The sequence below is a fragment of the Agelaius phoeniceus genome, chromosome 16 (assembly GCF_051311805.1).
Source record: "Agelaius phoeniceus isolate bAgePho1 chromosome 16, bAgePho1.hap1, whole genome shotgun sequence".
Classification (NCBI taxonomy): Eukaryota; Metazoa; Chordata; class Aves; order Passeriformes; family Icteridae; genus Agelaius; species Agelaius phoeniceus.
The window spans coordinates 3,016,338-3,040,750 of record NC_135280.1 but is presented as its reverse complement, the minus strand read 5'-3'; the positions used below and the strand labels follow the sequence as shown (position 1 = coordinate 3,040,750).

Below are 24,413 nucleotides of genomic sequence, written 5' to 3'. Positions count from 1 at the left end.
AGGCCTCTGTGCCCGTGGCTGGCAGCTCTCAGGGTTTGGGAGAGGGAAAAGGGGTCCAGGCAGCAGCTGCCCGTGGCAGCCCTGGGATCTGGGTATGGCAATAAAGGTAAAACTTGAGGGATTCCCCAAGTCCTGTCCCCAGGCACGCAGCACTAAGTGACACTGGGCAGCTGCAGGCACCAGAGCCAAGTGGAATTGGAATTTATAGACTAGAGAAACAGTCAAAACTGGCACAAACCCCCCAGTTTTCACCCTCTGCTCAAAGCCTTGAGCAGGACTCACAGCAGACACCAGGGCTGTGCCAGGGAAGCCAAGAGGCCAGGCTGAAACAGAGCTGCATTTTGGGATCACCTGCCTGTGATGGCTTTCTGGAGGGTGGAGTCTTAGAAAACAGAGGTTCAGTAGTGCCCAGGGCCAGGGAGATGAAAGGCTGAGCTATTCTTTGGGTTGTGGAGCAAAATAAAACCGTACATTCATATGGAAACAAATTATTTTTAAGTGAAAGACTAAATTATAAAGGTTTTTTTCCATGAGCCTCAAAGCAGTTTGTTCAATCCAAAGGGCACCAACTCCCCACCAGGTTTGTTGCACTCATTTGTAAATCACAGTTCTCCTGTAGATAATTTAAAAGACGTTTTCCAAAGCAGAAGAGGCAATTTAAAAAAAAAGAAAAATTAACTCCAAACAGAGCATTCTGACTCTCCCTGAAAATTTCACGTTTCCAAAAAGCCAAGGTAAAGCCCCGTGGTGTTCCCAGTTGTTTCTCTCCCCCATTTTGAGCAGTCACATGTAATTCCTGAGCTCTGCATGAGTTTGGGATGGGTGCCAGGCTCTGCAGTGCCAGTGCTGAGCACACACAGCTGCCAGCACACCCCGGAGCAGAGCCCCAGCACCCAGCAAACCCCAGGGCTGGGAGCTCCTAAAGGGCTGGGGAAATACCCCTTCCCTTTTTTGGGGTGTTCATCCCTGTGGGGTGAGCCAGGGAATTGCATTTGGGATGCAGGGGTGGCACAGCAGATCCCATCAGGTGATACCTGATGCTCTGGGGTGCTCCAGTGCAGCAGCTCACAGAGGTGACACAGAAGGGCTGAGTCCCACATGGAGCTGCTGTGGGGCTTCCTAAAGCCCTCCTTTTCAGAGGGGAGCTCAGCCCTCTGCAATGCTCAGGTGGCACATGCACCTCACATGGGGATGCCAAAGCAAGGTGAGGTGGGACAGCCAGGCAAGGTGTGATCCAGCTCTCTGGGAGGACAGGAAACTCCTCCTGCTGCTAGAGCAGCCCATGCCTCAAATCCAGGGCCACTGGGATGGGAATCTGGCTGTCAGCAGCTGTAAATGCCCAGGGCAGGGCAGAAATTATTAATGTCCTTCCCTGAGGCCTGCAGCCAGCAGGAGGGCACTGCCTACCAGGCCAGCACTTTGTGCTTCCCAACAAATTTGCTTCTTAAGAATTCCTTTTTTTCTTCCTCTCCTCCTCTCCTTTCTGGATGATGGATGATAAAAAACAAAGCAGCAAAACCTTCCCAGAGCCCAGTCCTGAGTGACCCCAAGCCCCCACATCTCCCTGGATGTCAGCAAGGTTCCAGTGTAGATTTTTGGCTTGGTTTATCAGGGATCAAACTGTGCCTCTCCCCAGGGGATCTTCCACTTCTTCTCCATTAAGATAAAAAGGAGAAAAGTTTTAAAAGCCCACTGTTTAACAAGGCAGCTGCAGGGAGGCTACTCCACTGATTGAGTTTTTACCTGGTCCTTACAGGCAAGCTCAAGTACTTAACATAGAAATGAGGTTTAGTCACAGCGAGGCATTTGGGATTAGAGCTGGCTGGAGGAACTCTGATGAAACCACGTTCCTTCAGAATATGCACTCTTTTCAAAATTGAAATGTTTTGTGAGATTGAATAGGTTTAGCCAGAAGTTCATTTCCCAAAGAAAATCAGGGAGAGGTTGCAGGAAAATTTGTAGAATGAAAAAAGATGTTCTTTTTCTTTTGAGCCATGCTGAGGTGTAGGTTGTTGAAGAGGTTGGATTTTTCTTTTTTGTTGTTGTTGTTGTTTTGAGGGTTTATTTTAAGTCGTGTATTGCTCAGGGAGGAACCTGAAGAACTATTTTCTCTCTAATGACAAGTTTACCCAAACTCAGCAATTCCCTGCTCCCTGCTGGCTCACAGACTGGTGGCCCTGAAGACATTTATGGCTCTGCAAGAAATCCTTGCTACCAGACTCCAAGGACAGCACGACTCAATAAAGATAAGCTATCAAATCCCACCTGGAGTGATCCTGGGGAGGCAAGGGAAACCAGGCAGGACCAGGGCAGGCAGCACAACTGCAAACAGCATCAATGACCTTCACTAAGGTCAGTCCCCAGCAGCAATTGGGAGTTTCTCACCCCAGCCCCACTGAAAAAAAAAAAAGAAAGGATGGGGCACCCCTCAGCATGGAAAGAATGGGTGAGTGATTTCCCTATGGGATGACAGACCATGGGGGTTTCTGCAAACCTCTTGGTTTCAACTCTCTAACTGTTCTTTTGCCAAAATCTGGCATTGCTGCTGTTGGATAAACCTGTTACTTGACTCTCTTGGTAAAGATTCACACTCTTGGGTCCAACAGGTAAAACCTCAGGGTCAGGGTTTCATTGGGAAATGAGGATCCACTCGGTTTTTGGGCTCTGGTTTGATCATCAGCTGGGACCAACAATGGCCTGGGCTTCTCCTGCTCTGAGGCAGCATCCTGGAGCACCTGCTTAGCAGGTAGGGGAAGGAGCATTGGGATTTCCCAGTGTTAGAGCCAGCAGCAAGTCCCAGAGCAGCCACACAGATTTTGCACAGCCCTTCCCTGTGATCACACCCAAGGGGCTGCAATCACCTCCAGGCTTATTTAGGATATGCCAACAGCCTCCTCTGCTCAGTTTCAGGAGGCAGGAACTCCAAACTCCCTTAGATTGGCAGCAAGTTGGTGTCTCAGCAGCCCTGCCTGGAGCAGGTAGGCTCAGAGCAGACACTTTCCCAAGGGTAGGAGTAACAGGCAGAGCTGTTGGTGCCAGTCACAACAAGGGATCCCTGTTACAACTCAAACTACAGCCCAAAACATCCTCCCCAGGTTGTTGGGGGGGGATGCCAGCTATACAAGTGGATTTTGGAGAAACAATCAACAGCCCACAGTCCAAAGCAGCAAATTCCCAGTTTTCCTCCAGCCCTGCCACAGCCACTCATCACCACCCGAATCCAAGGAGGGTTTGTGCCTGACCTCAGCCTGGGGGCTGTCCAGGAACCCTCTGACAACTGTGCCTGTATCCCCAGCTGTGAGCAAAGCATCCAAACCCAGCAGTACTGGGGGGGCTTTGTTTTTGGGATGAGAGGAGCTTTATAAAAGACTTCCTCTCCCTCTCCCTGCCAAGCGGACATTGCCGGCTCCTGCCGTCACATCGTGCTCTGCACACACACACACACACAGAGATTTCTGCCCTGGCTTAAAAAGAACATTGTTTGCAGAACAGAGCGAACAACATGTGAAAAGGAGAAGAGGAAAAAAAAAATTTAAAAAAAAAAAAAAAGATCTGTGATGTTTGCTGGAAGAAAAACCCACTCATTTGTTTGGACAAGGATTCTCAGCACGTACAATCTCAGGAACAAAAGGAGATGCTTGCCTTCTGCCGTGTTTGTGGGAAGAGTCCTGTAAATATTATGGGGTGTTTGTGCTGTACAGATGATCTCCAACCCGCCCTCAGAATCTCCCAGCACCCCCAAAATCCCTGCTGGGGGGTCCAGCCCTCACACAGCCCCACAGATCCGGACCCTGAGCCCTTCCCTTTATATTCAGTAGCAGCCTGTTCCAACAGAAGTAACAGCAACACTGAAATTCCTTTGGGAAGAAGTTTTGGGAAGAAGCACGGCTCCATCTGACCTTGCTGGTACTCAACAAGATGTAGGTCAAATATTTTAATTGCCAAGTCACTAATCCCCCACGCACAGCTCTCCAGTATTTGCACATTGCTGCGGACTTACAGCCTTTGGAAGCCTCGGGGGGGAAAGAAACAGCGGCTGGATTGATGGGGAAGCAATTCCTGCTGAAGCACAGCGCTGGGTACAACTGCTTGGGATGAATGGCTGTGACTGCAGGGAGAAGGGAGAGGAGCAGGGGGGAGTTGCTGCTCCACCAGCTGCATTTCCAGTTGGAGTCAAAGCTCTTCCCACCTTCGCAAGGCAGCATCCCTCAGCATGGGAGCACGACTGTCCCAGCTGCACAGGCAGCACTGAATGCACCCCTGGAGCCTCCCCGCTCCCACTGCTGCTGGGGAACCCGGAGGAAGGCAGGGATTTCATTTGGATGAGAAATCAGAGAGTGAAGCAGCGCGGCGGCGGGAGCGCCTGCAATGCAGCCACCTCCAGGCTGCAGCTCCTGACACCTGAGACTCCTCGGGCAGGCACAGGACCAGCAAATGCCTCCCTGCTCCCCAAGGAGTTTGAAGAGACTGAGTGTAATTGCCCGTGATGGAATTTGACTCACACACAAAAAAAAATACTCCAGCAGGAATCGCAGCTCCTGGGTTGTGCAGGGACAAGGAAGAGGACCCTGAACTGCCAAGTTCAGACCCTGCCATGCTGCATAATCAAGTTCAGAAATCTGTCCTGGAAATCTTTAAATTAGCTCCATTTTCTACCCCTCGCTGCTGCTGGCATCCTGCTCTGGAGCTGCCTCCTGAGGATGCTCCACTCCAGCTGTGCTCGCCTCAGGGTGGGCTCCCCACCTGCTGGGACACACAAAGCCTCACCTTGGGGCTGGTCTCCCAGTCAGGCACCACCAGCATTAGCTCAGTGACAACATCTCCAGAGAGGAAAGGGAATGGGCACAGGGGAGTGGGATATGTGGCGTGGAAAACCTCCCATTTTCAGGTCAGAATTAAAAAGGCCAATTACATTATCATCTCTCAGGTACAGGAATAGTCTCACCCACTCAAACAGGGCTTAAATACAGGAATAGTCTCACTCACTTAAACAGCAAGACTGGCCCAGAGCAGGGACGTTGCTGCAGCCCTGAGCACAAATGGGAAATTCTGATGAAGGCAGAGGTTGCATCATTAAAATGGAGTGAGGTGGATTCTGCCTGTATATCTGCCCCTGCAAATCCCAGAGAAAAGATTTTCCAGATGAGGTATTCACATTCCTTTCCCTGCTGTCCCATTAAGGAACACACAGTGCCCCTTTCCCAGAGCATCACCCCAGGCATGCAAGAAGCAGGTTTAAAGCTTTGGGACCCAGGGCTATCCAGGGAAGGAGATTCCCTGGAGAAAGAAAAGACTCTGGGGCTTTTCCCCCCATTTCCCCTATTTTTCAGAGAGGATGTACCTTTGTTTTTCTGTGGCAGAGGGAAAGCTCAGGGTGGGACAGCAGCAGCCCATTGGATTTGATGCACAGCAAAAGGAGTTGGGTGTTTTTCCTTGGCTGCTCCAGGTACTTAAGACACGACACTGTCTGCTGGGGCATCACATGGACACACTTCATATTCAGTCTCACTTTCACAAATAAGAAGGAAATTTTGATTTTCACTATTTCTCTTCCTTAGACTCAGCCACACAGGAGAGTTATCCCCAGTCTGGGGACCCAGGAGCATGGAAGAAGCTGTGGCTGCTGGGGTACAAGGCTCATCCCCCTGCTTTGCTCCATTCCCCCACATCTGGCCACTGGAAGGGAACTGTTTGTGCAACTACTGCCCAAAGCACGCCCCATGGAAAGCAGGGAACAGGTTGCAGGGGATGCTGGCCTCTGGAGCAGTGCATAAAACTTCAGTGTGTCCCACAGGGACAATTATCAAGTGGGAGAGTCAGTCTTCCCAACCCAAAGCCATTAATTACAAAACAGGGAAGAAGGCTTAAAGCTCTTATGTTTGAACATGTTAGCTCAGCCCTTTAGGGAACTCCTGATGTGCTAGAGCATCTAATCTCTGCAAATCACTTTTATTCAGCCTTGCTCTGGGTTTTCCTTTTTAATCAACTTAATCTTTATTCATGAGGTGTGTTACTGCATTATGGAAACGCCCAGATTCTAAACATCAGGCTCAGGGAACGGAAATTGAGGAAACTTGGTGCTTGCTCCAGTCAGGGCTTAAGGTCTGGAGCAATTTATCTGGACTCGTGGCAGGCCCTAGAACTCCTCCATGTCCCAGCAGGGAGGAGGAGGAGGAGGAGGGAAATAGCCCAAGTTCTGCGAGGACAAGCACTACACCCCAGGGCTGGCACGCAGTGAGCAGCACGTCTCGTTGCTATATTTAATCAGAGAGGTCCCCACTCACCCAGCCTCGATGATAGAGCCTTTTTCTTATAGACATATAAAAAAATTATAATAAAAGATTCTGTGAAATAAAAGTAATAAATTAAAGGGATCAAAGAACCGAGTGACTGGCGAGTGACAGCAAAGTGAGGCAAAGAATAAAGGAAGCGTTAATGGGATTTCAAGGGGAGAAGGAGGGCAGGAGGGAGGATTTGCTCCAGAGAAAGCAGAGAGCTGTGGTGGCAGGACCCCATGACCTGTCCCACATGGGATCAGATACTTATCCTGATCCATCCCTCCTCAGGCAGAGTCTCATGAGCCATCTGTAAATGGGGATGTGGGCAGAGCAGAGTTTGACAACCAGCACAAGCTCCTGGGAGCAGACTGGGACACAGCAGTGCTGGCACTTCTGTTTTGGGAAGGCAGGAGCAAGTTCAGTGTCTGCTTCCCTGGAATCAGAGGGCCATCATTTGGGGATGGTCTGAGCAGGACCCCATCCCCACAAATCAGAGCAGCCCCAGTTTCCCCAGTGCAGCTCTCAGCAGCCTGGAGTGCCCTCAGTCTCATCCTCTGAGGATCAGCTCCCCCCCCTCATGATCCAAAGGAGCTAATGGGATTGTAATTCTTCTAATGAGCTGTAATTAATTAATTACCCTGTTAGCACAAGAGCTTTACATTTTTTGGCAAGCACGGTGCAGTTTTGTAGCTAGAGGGAGGCTCTTCCCCAGCACCATCAGGCTCCGATCGTGGCTGCAGACGAGCTCATTCCCCTCCACTTCAATCTGACACAGTTCCCTTTGGGAAAGAAACTTGGAAGCAGCCACACAGCTCACAGTTCTCTCCCAAATTACAGACAACCAAGGCACAGACATTCATCCAGAGGGATCACAAACATCTCCTCTCTTAGTCCTTCGAGAACATCCATCCCCTCTGGCAAACTTAACCAGACAAACACACCACGGGCAGAGAGCAGGAGATACCGAGACCCTCCGTGGTCCCTGCAGAGCAGGAATATAATGTGGGAAATTCCAAAAAGCACTAAGAATGAAGCCAGAGCAGTGTCTGATCTGTGTTGCTCAGCACAGCAGCCCTGGGATGCTCAGATCCAGGATGCCCAGGATGCAGGATTGTACCTCTGCACAGCAGCCACCTCTTCCAGCTTGGCTTCTCCATTACCTCCACGTTTAATAATTAAAGCATCAGTGTAAAAGCATTAAAGTTTCAGGGACTGACACGTTCAGAGCAAGATGAAGGGCTCAGGGATAAGTCAAGTGCTGCTGCTGATTCCCCCTGAACAGCTCAGTCCATGAGGAGCAGCTCCCTGCCCCTCTGCCCCCATGGATATGTCCTTTTCTCCTCACAAACCCTTTCTTCCCAGATCTGCTTTCCAAGAGCATCCACTCCAGTCTGTAGGGGAGATTTGCTCATCATCGGGTGTCTCTAAAAAAATCCTAATAGAGGGGGGCCCTTCCCAGGGAGCCTGGCTTTTTATAGAGCACACGGCTCTGCGCAGAGCCAGCTCCGAGCAAGGGTTACCAGGTACCTTTGGCTGGCTGTGGGGGCGGAACAGGAGGGAACAGGAGGGCTTTCTGCAGGAGCAGATGGAGCTGCCATGCCTGGGAGCCAGCCCAGCCCTGCTGCAGTGACAGACTGTCCCACGCCACCTCCCCCAGAGATGCTGCACCAGGACCCCCTTGAGGGAACTGGGGGAGGCACCGAGGGGCTGAGCACAGGCACAGCTCATCCCACCACCACCACCAGGCCCCACACCAGGCAAGCCTTGCCCAGCATCAACCCACCCCATTTGTTTCCTCCTATTTATAACCAGCAGGCTGGGAGGAGGATGCCTCTCCTCTCATTAGGTTGAGCTGGGCAAGAGTACACCATCTTCCCTCTAATACTCACACCAGTTAAGCTAACTGCATCCCCCTGAGTAGCTGATGCTGGTTCCCTGATCACACAGCCCAGGGTTCTGGGTCCCTCTGCATTTTGGGGGTTATGAGCCCCTTGAGTGTAGGATGGAATCCCCCCAGATGAAACTCTTAAGACACATTATTAGCTCCTAAAAAACCACTGAATCCAACCATAAGGTTGGGAACAGAGCTCATCCCTCCATGGAGTTGCAGAGATTTGGGATTGGTGGAGCCCTGCCCATGGGATAGCAGGGCCAGGAGAGGTTTGGGGCTGATAATGCAGGCAGGAGTGCTCAGCCAGCCCCTTCCCTTCCTGCCTCTCCTGCAGAAATGAAATGCAGTTTGCATTTGGAAGCAAGGATGAGCGGGGCCATCTGAGCCCGGGCTGCCACCGGGGCTGGGTGTGCCAGGCCATCAATCCTCTGGTGACACTGCCCGGGCCTGGACACAACTGAGCATTTCCTTGATTAAAAGAGATGGGGGAATGCAGCACTGGGTCCCAGCAGAGCCAGGCAGGGCTGTCCCCCACCATCAGCTCCCCCATCACAGGTGACAGCAGGAGCCTGGCGGGTCCCACCTGCCATCCCACACTCCCAGGGATGGCCCCTCCTTGCCAGGCAAACAGAGGTTGTTCCACCCACTAATCCAGCATCTGCTCCTCTGAGGATGCTCCTGCCATTTCAGAGCTTCTCCTGGTTTGTCCCCTGCCTTTTCAGGCACTGCAGACACAAAAGACCCCGTTCTTTGTGCAGTGCCACCAACCAGGTGCACCAGCACCCCTGGGTGCAGCCCTGGACTGGGTCTAACAATGCCACAGGTCACCCTCTTCTTTACCCCCAGGCTGTTGTCCCAGTTTCCAGCCTTGTTCCACCACTTTTGTATTTCAAAGAGATTTTTGGAGAAGTTTCTTTCACGGCAATGTTTTCATAGAATTCCAGAATGTTTTGGGTTGGGAGGGACCTTAAAGCTCACCTCATTCCAACCCCTGCCATGGGCAGGGACACCTTCCACTATCCCAGATTTCTCCAAGCCCCATCCAGCCTGGCCTGGGACACTCCCAGGGGTATAAATGTGATGCACAGGGATGTCCTGCTGCAAGGTCACCTTTCTCCCAGACTGGCCCCATTTGTGCTGGTCCCTCTCCTTCACATCCCTGGAAGCTGCAGCCAACTCCCACAGGGACCCTTCCCAGGTCCCTTCTCCCACTTGTGTTGTTCTTGCACCTGCTTTAGTTTGCTCAACACTAAATATTTTATTTATTACCTCTCTGGAAAGTTACTGGGGAGATTTCCCAGAATAGGAAATCATCAGAGCTGTGAGCTGCTCCTGGGGGGTGCACCAAGCCCGGGGATGGTTCCAACCAGCTCTTTAGTTGTGCTTTGAATGTGTTTTTTAATATCATCCTCATCCCTTTTGATTTGGTTCTTTGACCAAGCCATGACTTCAGTGGCACTGCCAAGATCTTCCCAGCCATAGGGAGGGTGGTGATCCCTCCCTATGGGGCTGTTTGTCCATGCTCTGCTCTTTTGGGAATGTGGTGCTCCAAGCAGAGCAGGGGTGGCAGGACCCTGCGGATGCCTGAGGACACCCAGGGGCAGGGATGGCTGCAGGGAGGAGAAGCAAGGCTGCTGTCCCTGAGCGTGGTGGCCCCACAGGCTGCCCAGGCTGCCCCAGTTCCCTGTTCCAGGTGTCAGGATGATAAAGCCCAGCCCAGCTCCCCGGAGCAGGCGCAGCTCCCATAATTAATGGCACCGCCAGCACTTCCCTGCCGGGCCATGAATAAAACATCGCTGCTGAGGACCCAAACTTTGAAAAATCTCTCCTTTTTTGCCTGTTAATTATATTTGTCGGGACACTGTGATTTTTTTTATTGTCTCCTCCTGCTTAATCCGGAGGCTGGAAGTGAGTTTGGGGCTCCTTTCAGACTGGCACCCTGTTTCCTAAAGGGATGGCCAGGGAGATTTCCCACCTCCCAAATTCCCTGCCCTCCCTTTGGAAAAGGGTTCACCTCTGCATCTTCAAACCTGCTGGATCTCTAGATTTGCTGCAGCCATTGGAATTTTTTATGCATTTCTGGGTTTTTCAGCATCCAAGAGCCCCTCCTGGAAACCAGCCTCTCCAGACCCTTTCCAGCTTGCAAATGTTTTTGCTACTTATCCAGGCTATGGACATGGAGCTCTCCATTTTCCTCATGAAGATGGGACTGTACCTTTTCCCTGACCCTTTTAGTCCAGAGAAGGAGGGACAAGACAGAGGCACACGTCAGCCAAGGGAGCCCAAGCCCCTCAGATTAATTCCTGGCATGAGTTTCAGCACATCTCCCTGTCTCAGTTTCCCCATTTCTCTATAAAATCCTCAAAAGGCAGTGGAGGTAGGGGAAAACCTCACAGGGCTGGGAACAGCTCAAGGGGAGAGAGGAGGCTGCTTACAGCTCTCAAACCAGACCCTGAACATTTTCCTCTGCCTCCCCACCCTGCCATGGCTTAGGTATTTCCTCCATCCCAACTAACAACTCATCATATCCATCCCTGCCATGCCTGCAGCAGGCAAAGATTTGCACTCCTGAGTGATTTTGGGAGGCTGAGCCCATGTTTGTGCCACGAGGCAATCCTACCCCAGAGAGCAGCTCCCACCACTGCTTGGCTTGGAATGGGAGCAGTGTCTGAGCAGGAGAGAGATGTTGCCTGCACATATCCAAATCTGAGCATCTCCCTGTGTGGAGAGAGGTGAAATTCCAGCCTGGCTTTGCTGGCTCTGATCCAGGAGCTGCATTAGCAGGGCTCTGTCAGGTCAGAATCAGACTCAAAGCCAGTTACTGCTGTTGCAGAAGTGTCTCAGCCACCCACAGTGCTGCAAGAGAGGATGATTCCCTGCCCTGGAGCCTGGACAGAGGCAGCAGCAGCTGAGCTCAGGGCTGTGCCATGCTGGGACACTGCAGCACAGTCCCTGTGCAGGTGACAACAGCCTGGCCTTGCATTTCCACGATTCCCAGTTGGATTTTAGCTGTGGGCCTGCAGGTCCTGCAGGGCTGGGTCCCACAGCTCTGCCCACACCATCCCCAGACCAGGGGTGTTGGGGAAGATGAGACAGGAAAGCCTTATAAATATGATTGTCTGGCAAAAGATTTGGAGAATATGGAAACTATAAGTGAGATTGAAATGAAAGCAAGCTTTGAGATCCCTCAGTTACTGAACAACTGGAAAACAATGGTGTGGCCACTGAAGGTGATCCCCTTTTGATGGAACAACACCCTCTGCTTGCAGACAGCTCCAAGGGGCAGAGCAGACCCTGCCAGCTTGGTAGAAGGGGCCCAAAGAGGAGTTTTTAGGGTTTAAAATGTAACACAGTGTGGTAATGTAATGATTGTTATAGGCTGTATGTAAATGCTGTAGGATTTGTATCTTGTACTGGATTGGTTAGTGAGAATTAGAATATTCAACACAGAAGAAGATTCATTGTATTGGAATGGGAACCTCTCTCTCTTACCCTCTTACCCTCTCATCCTCTCTCCCCCTCTCTTCTCTCAGGCCTGCTCTGAGCTGTGGCTGCAGCTCCCAGCAGGGCCCTGCACTTGGCCCTTTGCAATAAACCCCAAATCCCAAAAGGCCCCTGCCCCAGGCCCTTTGCAATGAACCCCAAGTTCCAGACCTGGCTGCAGAGATCTCTGCTCTCCATCCGTCCTGACCCTCCTGCCCCCGATGCTCCCACAGAGGGGGATTTGCAGCAGAGGCTCTGGGACACAGCAATTTCCTGCCTGAGCAACAAGCTCTGTGCTGCTCTCTGGATCCTCTGCCAGCCCATTTTCTCTCCCTGGGCTCCTTCCAGCTCGGCCCAGGGATGCAGCCAGCACATCCAACCTGCTTGGGATGGATGCAGCCCTGGCTCAGCCCATCCTGCAAGGTGCCTTCTCCTTCCCTTGCATGTCCCAAGGGGCCTCCTCTGCCTGTCCTGCTGTGCTTCTGTCCTCCTGAAGCTCCTGGGAATGTTCTGCTCCCGGTGAGATCTGTGCTGTACCTTTACAAGCTGGAGTGGAGGTGCTTGAAGTGCTCTCAAAGGGAAGAGCTGGCACCTCTGGCACTGGGAAACAGAGCTGCAGCCACTCCTGAGTGCTAAGGAGGCTTCCTTGGTTATTTAAGAGGGTCCTGCAGAAGAAAAGGATCTTCTCACAGCTTTGTTGCCACAGTGAAAGCCTAAATCAAGTAAAGGAAATCGATTCTGCCAAGGTGGAGTGGAAGTAAGAGAGAAAAATGACAATAATCTCAATGGGACCACTAAAAATCCCCTGGAGCTCTTCAGCAAAGCAGAGATTAGCAGGAGGATTTGCAGCCATGCTGGAGGCTGGGACTCAGATCTGCTGCTGAGGCTTTGCATGGGTTTATGGGTGAATGGCTTCATCTCATCCCACCCTGTTTCCCTGTCTGGGAAGCAAGGACAGTCTTGATTGCCCAGAAAAAAAAAAAAATCTCCATTTCGTGGTGATTGTGAGGCCTTTTGAGATCTCCCAAAGCAGGAAGAGGCCATGGGGAGGCAGAGTGGGACACAATGGGGTGGTGGGGAGCCATGGATGTGATCTGTGCTGCTTCCTGCATCAAACTCTTCCCTCAGATCCTTTAATCAGCCTCAGTTAATTGCTCATTTGATGTCTCTTGGAGCTGCAGGAGCTTCTGGCCACCCCAGCCCCCTGAGACACCAACCCCCACCAAAACCAGCCTCATGCCACACACAAAACCAACAGATTCCCTACTGAGCCAGGGATTTTTATAAGGCAGCGAGACCAGGACCACACACAGGGCACATGAGATGAGTCTTTGTGCAACTGGACCATGAGATGGCCAAGGTCCCACTTCCAGGGATGCCAAGGTGAATCCTTCCCTGCCTCGGGGCCCCAGGGCACCTCCCTCCATCTCCACAGAGATGGAAATCAGCCTTCCCCATCCTAGAGCCCTGGCAAGGGCTGGGCTGTGCTGGGCACTGGCACCAGGAGGCATCAAGCTTTCCCAAGCCCTCCTAACACAAATAAAACACAGGGATTTGAACTGGCCAGCAGAGATGGACCTGAAGCAATCCCACAGGGAGGATATTTTTATAAGCCAGGGCTATGAGAGAAAGGGCAGGAAGCCTGACCCATCACAAATCACTCTGCTGTCACTTGCTGTAATCTAGAAATGCTCTGTTAAAAACAGGAGCAGCCCCAGCTGCAGGCAGTGACCCAGAACGGGAGGAGGGCAGCTCAGGCTGGGATCTGCTGCCAGGGAGGTGAAGTCTCTGAGGCTGGAAGTGCTGCTCTGCTCTGCCGTGGTTCATGGGGCTGCCCGTGGCATCTGTCACCCGCAGCCAGCACAGGGCAGTGGGGCAGATGTGTCCCTCCCTAATGGCTGCCTGGGCTCAGTCTCTAAAGGGCTCAGGACACAGCTCCAGGTTCTCAGTTTGTCCCCAGAAATGCCCTCCCCAGGCAGAGCAGGGGCAGGCAGGGCCCTGAGTGCTCAGTTTGGGTTGGACCTGGCGCCAATGCGGTTGGGAAGTTTCCTCCTCTGCCCTCAGCTGTGGCCATGAGCCCCTGTGGCCACCACTGCAGCAAAAAACATCAGCTAACAGGGATTCACCTGAAAAATGAGGTTCTGGGGCAACAGCAGCACTTTGTCAATTCAGCACAAACTGAGGCAATAATTACCAGGGGAGCAAAAATTAATTCAAGGGTATTGAAGCTCTTGAGGGCTTCCAAAAGGTTTTTTCCCTTGGGAGATGCAGATTCCCATTTACTTTGAGGTTTTCCAGGTGAGATCTTTGACAGCATTTCAACATTTTCCATGTGAACATTTTCCATTTGAACATTTTCCATTTGAACATTTTCCATGTCCAAACCCAGCTGCTCTGATCACAGGGCATGGAGCAGCTCAAGAAGCCCCTGAGAGAGGAGTGGGAGTCTCCTCCCTCCCTCCTTCCCTGGCTCCATCAGGGTTTCCAAACCACAAAACCTATTTTCTCACATCTCTCTCCCTTGACAAAACCAAATGCCCTGGACCACCTTCAGCCCCAAGCACTGGGCAGAAGATCTGGTGATGCCAGGAATGTCCTGGACACGGGGAGAGCCTGGAGCAGGGTGTGGTGAGGTGCCCCCACCCCAGGGCCCTGCTGCTCCCTCCTCTGAGGCCAGTGCACACCAGCTTGCTCAAACAAAGCCCATCTGTGCAGATTAATTACCAGATGATGTTTGCTCTGTGGCAGGAGCTGATTGGCTGATGGAAGTTTAAACAGGATGGAGAAGGGAGAACGGAGCACGGTGTCCTAGAGATGGAACAGAGCCCCCAGGTCCCACCCAATGGCAGCAGCCCCTGAACCCCGCACGCTGTGAGCACCCCTCTAGCACAGACACAGAGGTGGCAGCCCCAGAGAGCCACCAGCCCCAGGACAGCCTGTCCTGCAGGTTGCAGGGACACAGAATGACCTGTCCACACACAGGGAACGAAATCCCTGTCAGTGTCCAAAGGTCCAGGGAGTCCTGTCAGAGACAGCCCAGCAACAGCCCCCAGGAACACCCATGGAAAAGCCTGTGGTGAGATGGGGGAGGACAGAGCAAGGAAATCCCCTTGCAGAAACAGTTCCTACAAAAACAGACTCCAGCTCTGGCCTGGCTGCCCAGCTGGGAAGAAAAGCCCTGTTTGGGCTGGAGCACATTGCTGCACCCTGAGCTAGACCAGGAAACCACCCTGAGTCCCTCCAAGCACTGAGGTGACCCCCAGACCACCCCATCCACTCTTCCCTTCGCTGCTGGGGGCAGATGAGGAGCCCAGGCCTGGAGAAAAACCCCCAGATCTCCTCCTAACCCTTCCAGGTCCCACAAGAGATGGCTGGTTCACCCCTGAGCCTCTAGAACACTTCCAGCACAGGTGGACTGCTGCAGATCACTGCTTTGAACCTCCAAATGATCCTTCCTGGCAATCAAGGAGCCTTCTGGACCTCAGTGGGAGGTGAAACAAGGCTGGAGCAGCTGCACAGGCTCACCCATCCTGTCCCATCCCATCCCATCCCATCCCATCCCATCCCATCCCATCCCATCCCAGACTCACACTCTGCTCCTGAGATGGCTCCTGGAGCTCTCCTCTTGCTCCTACCTCCCAAGCACTGGTGGAGGAAGGTCTCACCTCTTCTTTGGAGCCAGCCCTCACCACCCTGTTCTGCTGCTGGAGCCCAGAGGGGACCTCCACACCTCCATTCCTGCCATGGGGAGGCTGAGGAGCCTCGGCAGCTCAGAGAGGACGTTCCCCACAGATGGACCCAGAGCAGGGAAAGGGCTGGGGAAGGAGGAGAACCTCCCTTCAAGCCAGCGACGCTTGCTCAACCACTGGTTAGTGGCTCCACAGGAAACACCTTGCCATGCTCACCTGGAAAGACATGTTCCCAGTGAGGCAGGGCTGGCAGGGCAGGGAGGGACAGGAGGCTGCAGGAGATCCACCCCTTGGCACAGGCAACCTCCTCTTGGCCACAGCTGGTGAGGAGAGGAGGCTGCCAGCAAGGCCTTTGTGCAGGATGGGGTCTGCTGTGGCCATTCCTGAAGGTAAAATGGCTTTGTCATCCAGGACTGATCCAGCCTGGGCTTGCTCCAGTGTAGCTCTGGTGTTCTAACACACCTTTCTGCTCCTCAGTTTTATTTTAGACTGAAGCTGGGAGGTCACACATAAGGCTTTTGGAGAAATGCTTCTCCCTACCCATTCCTGAGCTGCTCCAGGACCAGGATCTACAGGTTGACAGCATGCTCCAAGTCCAGGCTATGGCTGGTTAAAAACAACAGGGCTGAAAAATGGCTGGACTGTGAAGATGTGTCCAAGGCCAGGCTGGACAGGGCTTGGAGCAACCTGGGGCAGTGGAAGGTGCCCCTGCCCATGGTAGGGTTGGGAATGAGATGATCTTTGGGATCCCTTCCAACCCAAACCATTCTGTGGTTAATTCAGCTCCTCTGAAGTTTGCTTGATCTTTAGGGCGTGGACAAATCCTGGGGGTGTCAGGATGCAGAGGTAAGTGTTGGGAAGGACCCCAGGCTTCACCATAAGCCCATCTGGACACCTCAGCACTAGAGAACCTCCCAGGAGAGCTGTCTGAAACTGTCACAAAGAACTGGGAACAGCAGAAACCTGGAGCAGGAGGTTGGGACAACATCGCACCCAAACAGGTCCTGCCTACTTTGTGGAGAACAACCCAAACCTGCCTGTTAGAGTCATGGCAGAGCTGCTGGATGACAAGGAGTAACCACCCAGGCTTGTCCCAGCATGGAGCTCCTCCATGGCCACCTTCTGCTGCCAGTGTCCATGGACACTCTCATGGACAGGTGCTGGATGTGCCTGCCCTGCTCCAGCACACAACGCTCTGCCATGGGCCCCCCTGGAGCACAGGGCATGGTAGAAGGCTCCATTCTCTGTCAGGAGAAGGTTACTCAGAGTAAAAGCATGTGCTCGTCTGTCACCCAAACAAACCCTGTGTCCTCCTCCCACCACAGGCCCCGCAGAGCCGGGCGGGATCTCCAGCGCTCACCACAGCCACGCCAGCCTGTCCCATCACACCCCTCCAAGGAGGCTCCACCACGTCCCTCAGAGCCTGCTGCAGGAGAGGAGCCCTCCCTGGACGTGCCAGGAGCCATCTCAGCCCCGAGGGATGGCTCTCTCAGCTGGCACCAGCCTTACCTTGTGACAGGGCCACCCCTTGCCCTGCTGTGCCCTGCCGGTGACAGATGCTCAGAGCAAAGCAGCACAGCTCCACTGGCATCAGGGACACAAAGTCCCTGCCCATGATGAGGGGCTTGGGACTAGATGATCTTAAGGTCCTTCCAACCCAAACCATTCCATGATTCTGTGACTCAAAGCCATTTTCCAAAGGCTGGTCTCACCCTCCCAGGTAATTTCCATGCTCAGACCCCTCTTCAGATGCTGTTTCAAAAGGGCCACATCATCTGCCTTCCCACACCTCCATGAGGCCCCATGCCTGCTCTGGTGCAGAGCCGTGGCTGCTCCAGGCTCAGGAAGGCTGAGACATTAAGTGGGAAAACACAGATTTTTCAAGGGACTGCACCAACACAGGTGAAGCAAAGCCCAGCCTGGGAGAGCTGCAGCTCAGAGCAAGCCAGGAAGAATTCCTCTCCAGCCACACATGAGGGAAGGGGAGGAGGAGACCCAGGTGAAGCTCAGCATGAAGCATCATCTGCTGCATGGCTTTGCAGGATGTCACCAGTTTTCACAGGCCTGATCAAATGGAGATCTCTGGTTTGTAAACACACAAGGGTGTCTGGTGAAATCAAAGGGCTGTGGGCCCAGGGTGAAACACTCCCATAGCCGTGAGTCAATCCATAGCGTTGCTGTGGACAGGAAGCTGGTGAGTCATGGATCACAGCCAGGCTGGAGGTGACCACCCAGAGCATCCCTGTTATTTACAGCCACCACACTGATGTGGGCAGAGAGACCCCAGCAGCTGCCCCGGGCAGGGACAACTTGGGGCATTCCCAGCATGTCACCTCCTGGGCACCTCCTGCGTCCCCAGCCTGGATTCCCAACCCAGAGCTGGTTCTGGTGTGCTGGATGTGCCCCCTTCACCCAGCTAACACTCTCCATCCAGCAGCCAGTCTGAGTTAAAGCCATTGCTGCCAGATGCCTCAATACAGAACTTCCCAAGCCTCTCCCTCCATGGGCACCACTCTTGGAAAGAAACACATGGAAGAACAAACAGAGTTTGCAGGGGGATTTCTCACATAATTTATCTGCAAATCAAGTGGCACCAAGGAGATGCAGGAACTCTTGGATGAAGCCTTTCTTCCACCTTGAAGGTTTGGCTTTGCTGGCTTTGCCAGCCAGACCCCACCTGGATGGCTCAGGACTTTCCTCCCATCTCCACAGCCAGCCTTCATCCTCAGACTCATCCTCCAGCCCCATCTGCAGCCTCCTTGGAGACATTTGGGCTGTGGCTCAGCAGCGGGGACGGAGCAGCTGCGAGCACAGCATGCAGAGCTGGGGGCCAGCAGCAGAGCTTGCCAAGAGATCCGAGGAAGGGCTGCTGGTGAGGAGCTGCCCTTTGCTTCGTGCCTCCCTTCCGACTGCCTGGCGAGCTCAGCCAAATACCATTAAAGGTTTATCCACACGCTGATCAACTTATCTGCCTCCAAAGCTGGAGCCAGATCGGCCTCCAAGGGGAGAGGTGGTGGATGTGGCACCATCTTCCAAAACAACAGAGGATGAGCAGGCGCTCCGAGAGATTGGCCAGGACACTCTGGGAAGAAGTGGTGATGCCTTCAAAGTGGAGAATGGGTTGATAAGGGGGGAGTGGGGAGAGACATTTTAGCTCCTACTGGGTAATTATCACCCGTGGAAAGCTGAGGAGTTAGCTGGTGGGAGGGAAATTACAACCTATCATAAAACCAATCTCTCCCAAATCCAGTCTCTTCAGTGCTCAGGAGTGTTTGGTCTGGTTCCAAGGCTCGGCTCCTGGAGGAGTTTGAGAGGTCCCTCGACAGAGCTGCAGCCCTCTGCAGAGCAGACACCACATCCCTTTTGTTCGGAGGAGCGCGGAAACGGGAACGCGTCAGGTGAGGGCCTGGAGGAAAACAAACGGCTTCATTCAGGAGAACCAGTCCTGGGGAGGGGAGAAAGGGACTTAATTACAGTAAGTCCCTTTACAGCAAAACTGCCAGGTGCTAAAAGACTTTTTAATTTAGCAGAGAAAGGCAGATCAATGCCAAGCATCTGGAAGCCGGAGACAGAGAAAATCCAATTAAAAATCAGGCAATGCTGCGAGTAGAGCAAGCCATGAAGTGATGGATTATTCATTCCATGATGCCTTCAATTCAAGAGAGGGGCAGAATAATCGATCCTTCCAGCACTTCCACACTGTTTGTTGATGATGAACACTCCAGCCATCCCAACTTTTGGGAGCGTGCACATTCCACTGCGAGGGCCAGGCCCAGACTTTGGCAAACTGCAAAGTTCCCATGGATGATGGAGGACAATCCACCAGCCCTACTAGGTAAGTTGTTTTATGCTTGGAGGCATTAATAACCCAGAACTAGCAGCCAACTCCATGGAAACCAACTGGTAGTCAGTGACAAGTTCTCCTGTTGCTATAGGAACAGGGCCCAAACAAATAAAAATTACCTATAATTTCTCCTCCCTAAAGTTCTCCCACATTACATTTCCATAGCAACTAATTAGCTCATTATTGATCAGGACCAAACCAGTGGAGGTGAGAACCAAGCCAGTGGACCAGTGGAAGTGCCTGGCTGCCATGGGCAGCTCCATCCTCTCTTGTGGTGAGCTGAGATGAGCCTTTGAGATGGTTTGTGCTGGGTTGGAGAGGAAAAGCTTGAACAGAGGAGCTGGATTCCTCTCAGGGCTGGATTCCTTCATGCCTTCCCCAGGATACCTCTGATACAAATATCACTTGCTCCCTTCTATTTCCAGCTGTCACCTTACACCTCAGGGTTTTTTCCCTCGTTGTTCCTTTCCAGTCTCCCCCCGTCTCCTCCAGGCCCAGAGCTGCTCTGTTGGACACCTGCTTGTCTTGGCAATGTTCTCTCATCCTTCTGGCCAGGATATCTGAGTCTCTTGGCTTGCTGCTACCTCTCCTAGACCAAGCCAGCACACTGCAGGGTCCTTGCAGGAGTCTCTCTTTCCTCATGTACCCCCACAAATACAGCCCTGCATCCTCCTCTGGCCGTTCTCCGTCTTAGATCTCTTCTCTCTCCACCCCTGGAAGTGTCCAAAGACAGGCTGGATGCAGTTTGGAGCAATGTGGTCCAGTGGAAGTTGTCCCAGGGTTGGAACTGAATGATCTGGAAGGTCCCTTCCAACCCAAACCATTCTGGGATTCTCTGGTCCAAGGAGATTGGGTGCATTAAACCACAGGGCTGTACCCTGCAGACAGCAAGGAGGTAAACTAGCCACAGCTCAATGGGAAAAGCTGCTGTAGCACCCAAAGCAAGGGAAACAGAGCTGTGCCAGGTCAGGGAGAGCTCAGGCAGAGCAGGAGCACCAAGCCTCTGTGCTGAACCTGCCAACCCAGGGCAAGGTGATCTCGTGCAGTGGCAGCCCCACATCACAGCACTACAGGGGTTGGGTTGGGTTGGGGGCCCTCATCCTCTCCTCCCCTGGGCGCTGGGGTCAGCAGGAAAGGGGCACTGGAATGGGGCACACGGGTCAGGGTGGAGGATGCTGTTTTCATCCCAGTCTGGGGGGAAATTCCTGCTGTCTCAGCACACCCAAGGCCTCCCCTGCTATGCCCAAGCCCCTGGCAAGGACCAAGGGATGGAGGAGAGGCTGCTGCTCGTTCTGCCCCTCCTGTTTTGGTACCCCCAAATTCACAGACACAACAAACACCCCATGAAGCACTTTGCTGGCAGAAAGGCATCTGGAGCAGGGGGCAGCACAGCTCTGCAAGGAATATCCCCCCATCCCAGAGGCTGCACTTCCAGCTGAACTCATGTAAATCACACATGAATCTCTGTGATTAATTGCTGCCACCACACACGTGGCAGATGTGCAGAGAGCTGAGCACATCCCTGCACAGACTCCAGGCAGGGCAGGGTGAGGCCAGGCTGGGTTCCAGCAGTGCTGGGGATGCTGGATTTGCTCCATCCTGCAGCAAGGTGGAAGGTTTTGCCAAGGAAATTGCCTTTTTTTAACCAAAACCAACACAACCTGCAGGGTTCAACCCCCACAGGGACATTCAGTTAATTTACCCATCCCCAAAACGTGACTGACCCCAGGGTGGACAGAGCCTGGCTGCTGTGTCACCTCCCTGGTGTCTCTCGAGGACCAAGTGGCATCACCCAAGCCCCTGTCTCTCCTCCCTCCTCCACCAGCCCCATTTCCACCTGTCCCATGGGAATCTGATTATCAGCAAGAGCTCTGCCACCGTCAGATGTGATCAAAACCACAATTCAATTAAATGAGATTGGATTGAAAGCAGAGGGTTGGGAGGAGGCAGGCACAAACACCCAGAGTGGGAGGCCATGCCCCAGGAAAGGAGGCTGGGATCTGCAGGATCTGCAGGATGGTCACCCCAGGTGAAGGAAAAGCCAGGATGCAGCTCTGACCCTGGGATGAACTCCATCCTTTGGGGGCAGGAGCCTTTGCCAAGTCACTCATCCTCCTTCTGAAGGATCCTGGATAGAGTAAGGTGAGCCCAACCTCCTGAAGATGCTTTTAATTCTTTCTCATCTCCTGAAATCAAATAAAATACCAAATAAGAAACTTTGTCATCTGAGCGGTAGAAGAGGGGGGGGGAGAAAAAAAACCCAGCCAAACATGCCTGGAGATGAAAGGGAATTGTAGATGGGTATTTCATCTCTTGCTCTTGTAAGGAACGTGAACATAAAAAAAAGGGAGAAACAAACAAAAAATCCCAGACACGGTTAATGAGCTTTGCATTTAAATGTGCCACCAATGTCACTGCACAGACAGCTCCTGCAAGGTCCCACGTTCCTGCTCACCCCAGACAATGGGTCGGAGCAAACATTGGGTGAGATTAAATTCCACTGGTGTTTAGTAAATAAAACATGCATTTCGAGAAATCAGGGAAAAGTTTGTTAAATATTTTAGTACATCTGGTCTCCCCACCCGTACGCGGCCTTACAAAAATGTTTTGCATATTTATTTTAGCATGCACTAGATTTATTTAAAAATAGCATCACCAGCACTGGAAACAGCCCACTTGCTTTTCATCTAGATCTTTGCATTGAATCAATGAATCCAAAATTAAACAAGGTTGGGTGAACTAAATCTATAAAAGGACCTATTTGCTGATCAATACAGGAATGGATGCCTGGGATCTCTTTGCTGGGTGAAATATGAGGACTTACGAGAGAGAAATTGCTTTTGTTATTATATTTTTTAAAAAATTCAGATTTAATCTCCCCACATAAAAAAATTATTTATCGGAGAGATGCTTGGTCCTAAATAATTCATGCTGGTTGTATAGTACCCAGAAGACAGAAGACTCCTGTCTTCCATTCCTAATGAGAGGAAAAAACACCTCAAATACTTTTCTTGGATTCACTTTCATCACTGCAGGGAGATTAAATTCTACTTGGCTTCCAGAGGGTGTCCTCCCCCAGGGGAGCAGAGCCCCCCAAATCACAGAGAAACCACAACGTGCTCTGTGTGGATGGAGAAGAGCTTCAGACACATCTGGAGGCCAAATTTTAGCTGCCAGTAAAGACACCTGGCTCTGGTGTTGAGGTTCAAGGTATGACTTTGGTGACCAAGGAGCCAGGACAAAGAAGGATCCTCCTGAAAAAGCTATCTCAATATGAATAATACAATTTTTTATATTTAAATATATATATATATATATAGTCTATAATATAAATTCATCCTTTCCAAAAGAGGGTGAAGCCACCCTGGGGGCACTGAGCCTCCAGTAAAGCAGAGCTGAAGAGGAACAAAGTCAACCCAGGCCACCACAGCTGAAGTACGTGGGAAATACAAGCTGTAACTGTCAGTAGAAGTTTCCCCTGGCCAAAAACAGGAACAGAATTTGGGCTGAATTTGGAGCCCAGATTGGTGGATTTAGAGAAAAAAAAAAAAAAAAGAAAAAGAAAGAAAAATAAAAGAAAAAATAAATAATTGGCCTTTTAGCCTATCTTGGGCACAAAACCTGGGGCTGGCTTTGGGAGTGCCTTGCATGGCTCTTTGCTCAGCCAAGTCCTTTTCTCCTAAGCCTGCTGCAGGAATTGATCCACAAAGGGTTGTACCTGCTCTGCTCTGAATAAATCTGCATATCAGCCTCTTCCATGAATGAAAAATGCATGCACCAGTAAATCTGAGGTGAAATAGAAATAATACATCTGTTGTCAGCAGCCTTTTCCTTTTTTTTTCGGCTTTTCTCTTCCACAAGTTTCATTAAGAAGAGACACATCAGCTGAGATAAAGCTGACACCACCAGCTCGCTGATTGTTGCCGACGCTTCCCCGTTGCTGTGACGATGGATTGCTGCAGGAGCGCCCGCCCCGAGCAGGCAGGGAGGGTAAAATCCCCTCCCTGGGCTAATCCTGGGAGAAAACAGAGCAGGAAGGGAGGGTAGAGTCACCTCCCTGGGCTAATCCTGGGAGAAAACACGAGGAGGCAGCGAGGCCATGGCAGGGAATGTCCCCAGGCTGTGGTGAGAATGGGGACACGGGGGTGACAGGGGTGGCCCCACCTGAGAGGGGCCAATGGGCTTCCTCTGAAGGACAGGGGAATGAGAAACAGCTGCCCCTGGCCAGGCACATCGTGGATCCCAGGGACAAAACTCAAGGAACAGCCCCAGCTCCACCTTCACCTTCATCCACCTGCATCACCCAGCCCTTCTCCAGATCAGGAGCTGGCAAACCCAAACGGCTTTGGGCTCGTTGCACTCGGGCCGTTTTCTCCCTCGCTGGAAGGGCTCCATGGTGGGAAGGTGCAGAGGGACCCAGTGCTTGATCCCCGCTCAGCTCAGATGATTTCAGCCCTCACTTCAGCAGGGCAAGGCTCCCAGCAGCCATCAGCAGGTGGGACAGTGACAATGGCAGTGACAATGGCAGTGCCAGTGTCCCGTGCTGTCCCCTCACTGTCCCTGCCTGGCCCACACTCAGGCTGGCAGCTCGCAGCACGCTGCAAAGAGGCAACAGCTGCTCCCCGCTGGCCCAGATCGAAGATTTTAATTAAGGAGAAGATTTGGGGGAATAAAGGGGAAGATCTCTCTCAAAGCTGTAATTAAAGAAGCTCAGGGTGGGGCGGGATGATGGCAAAGGACACGTCCTGTGCTGCTGGGGCTGAGGGAGGGCAGAGCCCCCATCATTGCCCCCCTCCCCGAGGGGAAGGATCCCCCAAATGCTGCTCACAGAGGCTGCTCTGCACCCCAAAAACAACCTTCCAGTCTCGGCTGAGGTTCCCACAGGGCTATCAGGTGCTCCAGCCTAGAGCAAACCCAAATTCCTGTGGATCCCACTCTGAGTTATGACAAAGGAGAGGGAGAGGCTGGAGGGTCCTCAGAGCTGAAGGTCCTGACCCCAGCTCGCCCCCTCTGAACCCAAAGGGGCCAGGTCAGAGCCCAGGAAAATTTTGGGAAGTGGGGTGCAGTCAGCAGAACCCCCAGAGCACTTTTGGGCTGTTTGGAGAGGTTCCTCAAAAGAGGCACAGAGTAAGTTTCCAAAAAACCCCTACGGAAAACAGCGGGGTGAGAAGACAAGCTGGAGGCAGCACTGCCTGAGGAATCCCGGTGCCATCCCTACCCCTCACGCC

At 52.4% G+C, this 24,413-nt stretch overlaps 1 protein-coding gene and 1 long non-coding RNA gene across 2 annotated transcripts in view; one reads left to right on the top strand and one right to left on the bottom strand.

Annotated features, from left to right (window-relative positions):
* The window catches only part of LOC129127214 (ATP-sensitive inward rectifier potassium channel 12), a 59,177-nt gene extending 40,825 nt beyond the window's left edge, over positions 1-18,352 (bottom strand). The window contains exon 1 of the mRNA XM_077186755.1: positions 17,909-18,352. The gene's annotated coding sequence lies outside the window, so the exon portion shown is untranslated. The remainder of the gene's footprint in view (positions 1-17,908) is intronic.
* A 254-nt stretch (positions 18,353-18,606) lies between these two features.
* LOC143695337 (uncharacterized) lies at positions 18,607-23,024 on the top strand. Its single transcript, XR_013184444.1, has 3 exons — positions 18,607-18,739; positions 18,869-19,176; positions 22,538-23,024. It is a non-coding gene; the product is annotated as an uncharacterized LOC143695337 (long non-coding RNA).
* The last annotated feature ends 1,389 nt before the right edge of the window (positions 23,025-24,413 follow it).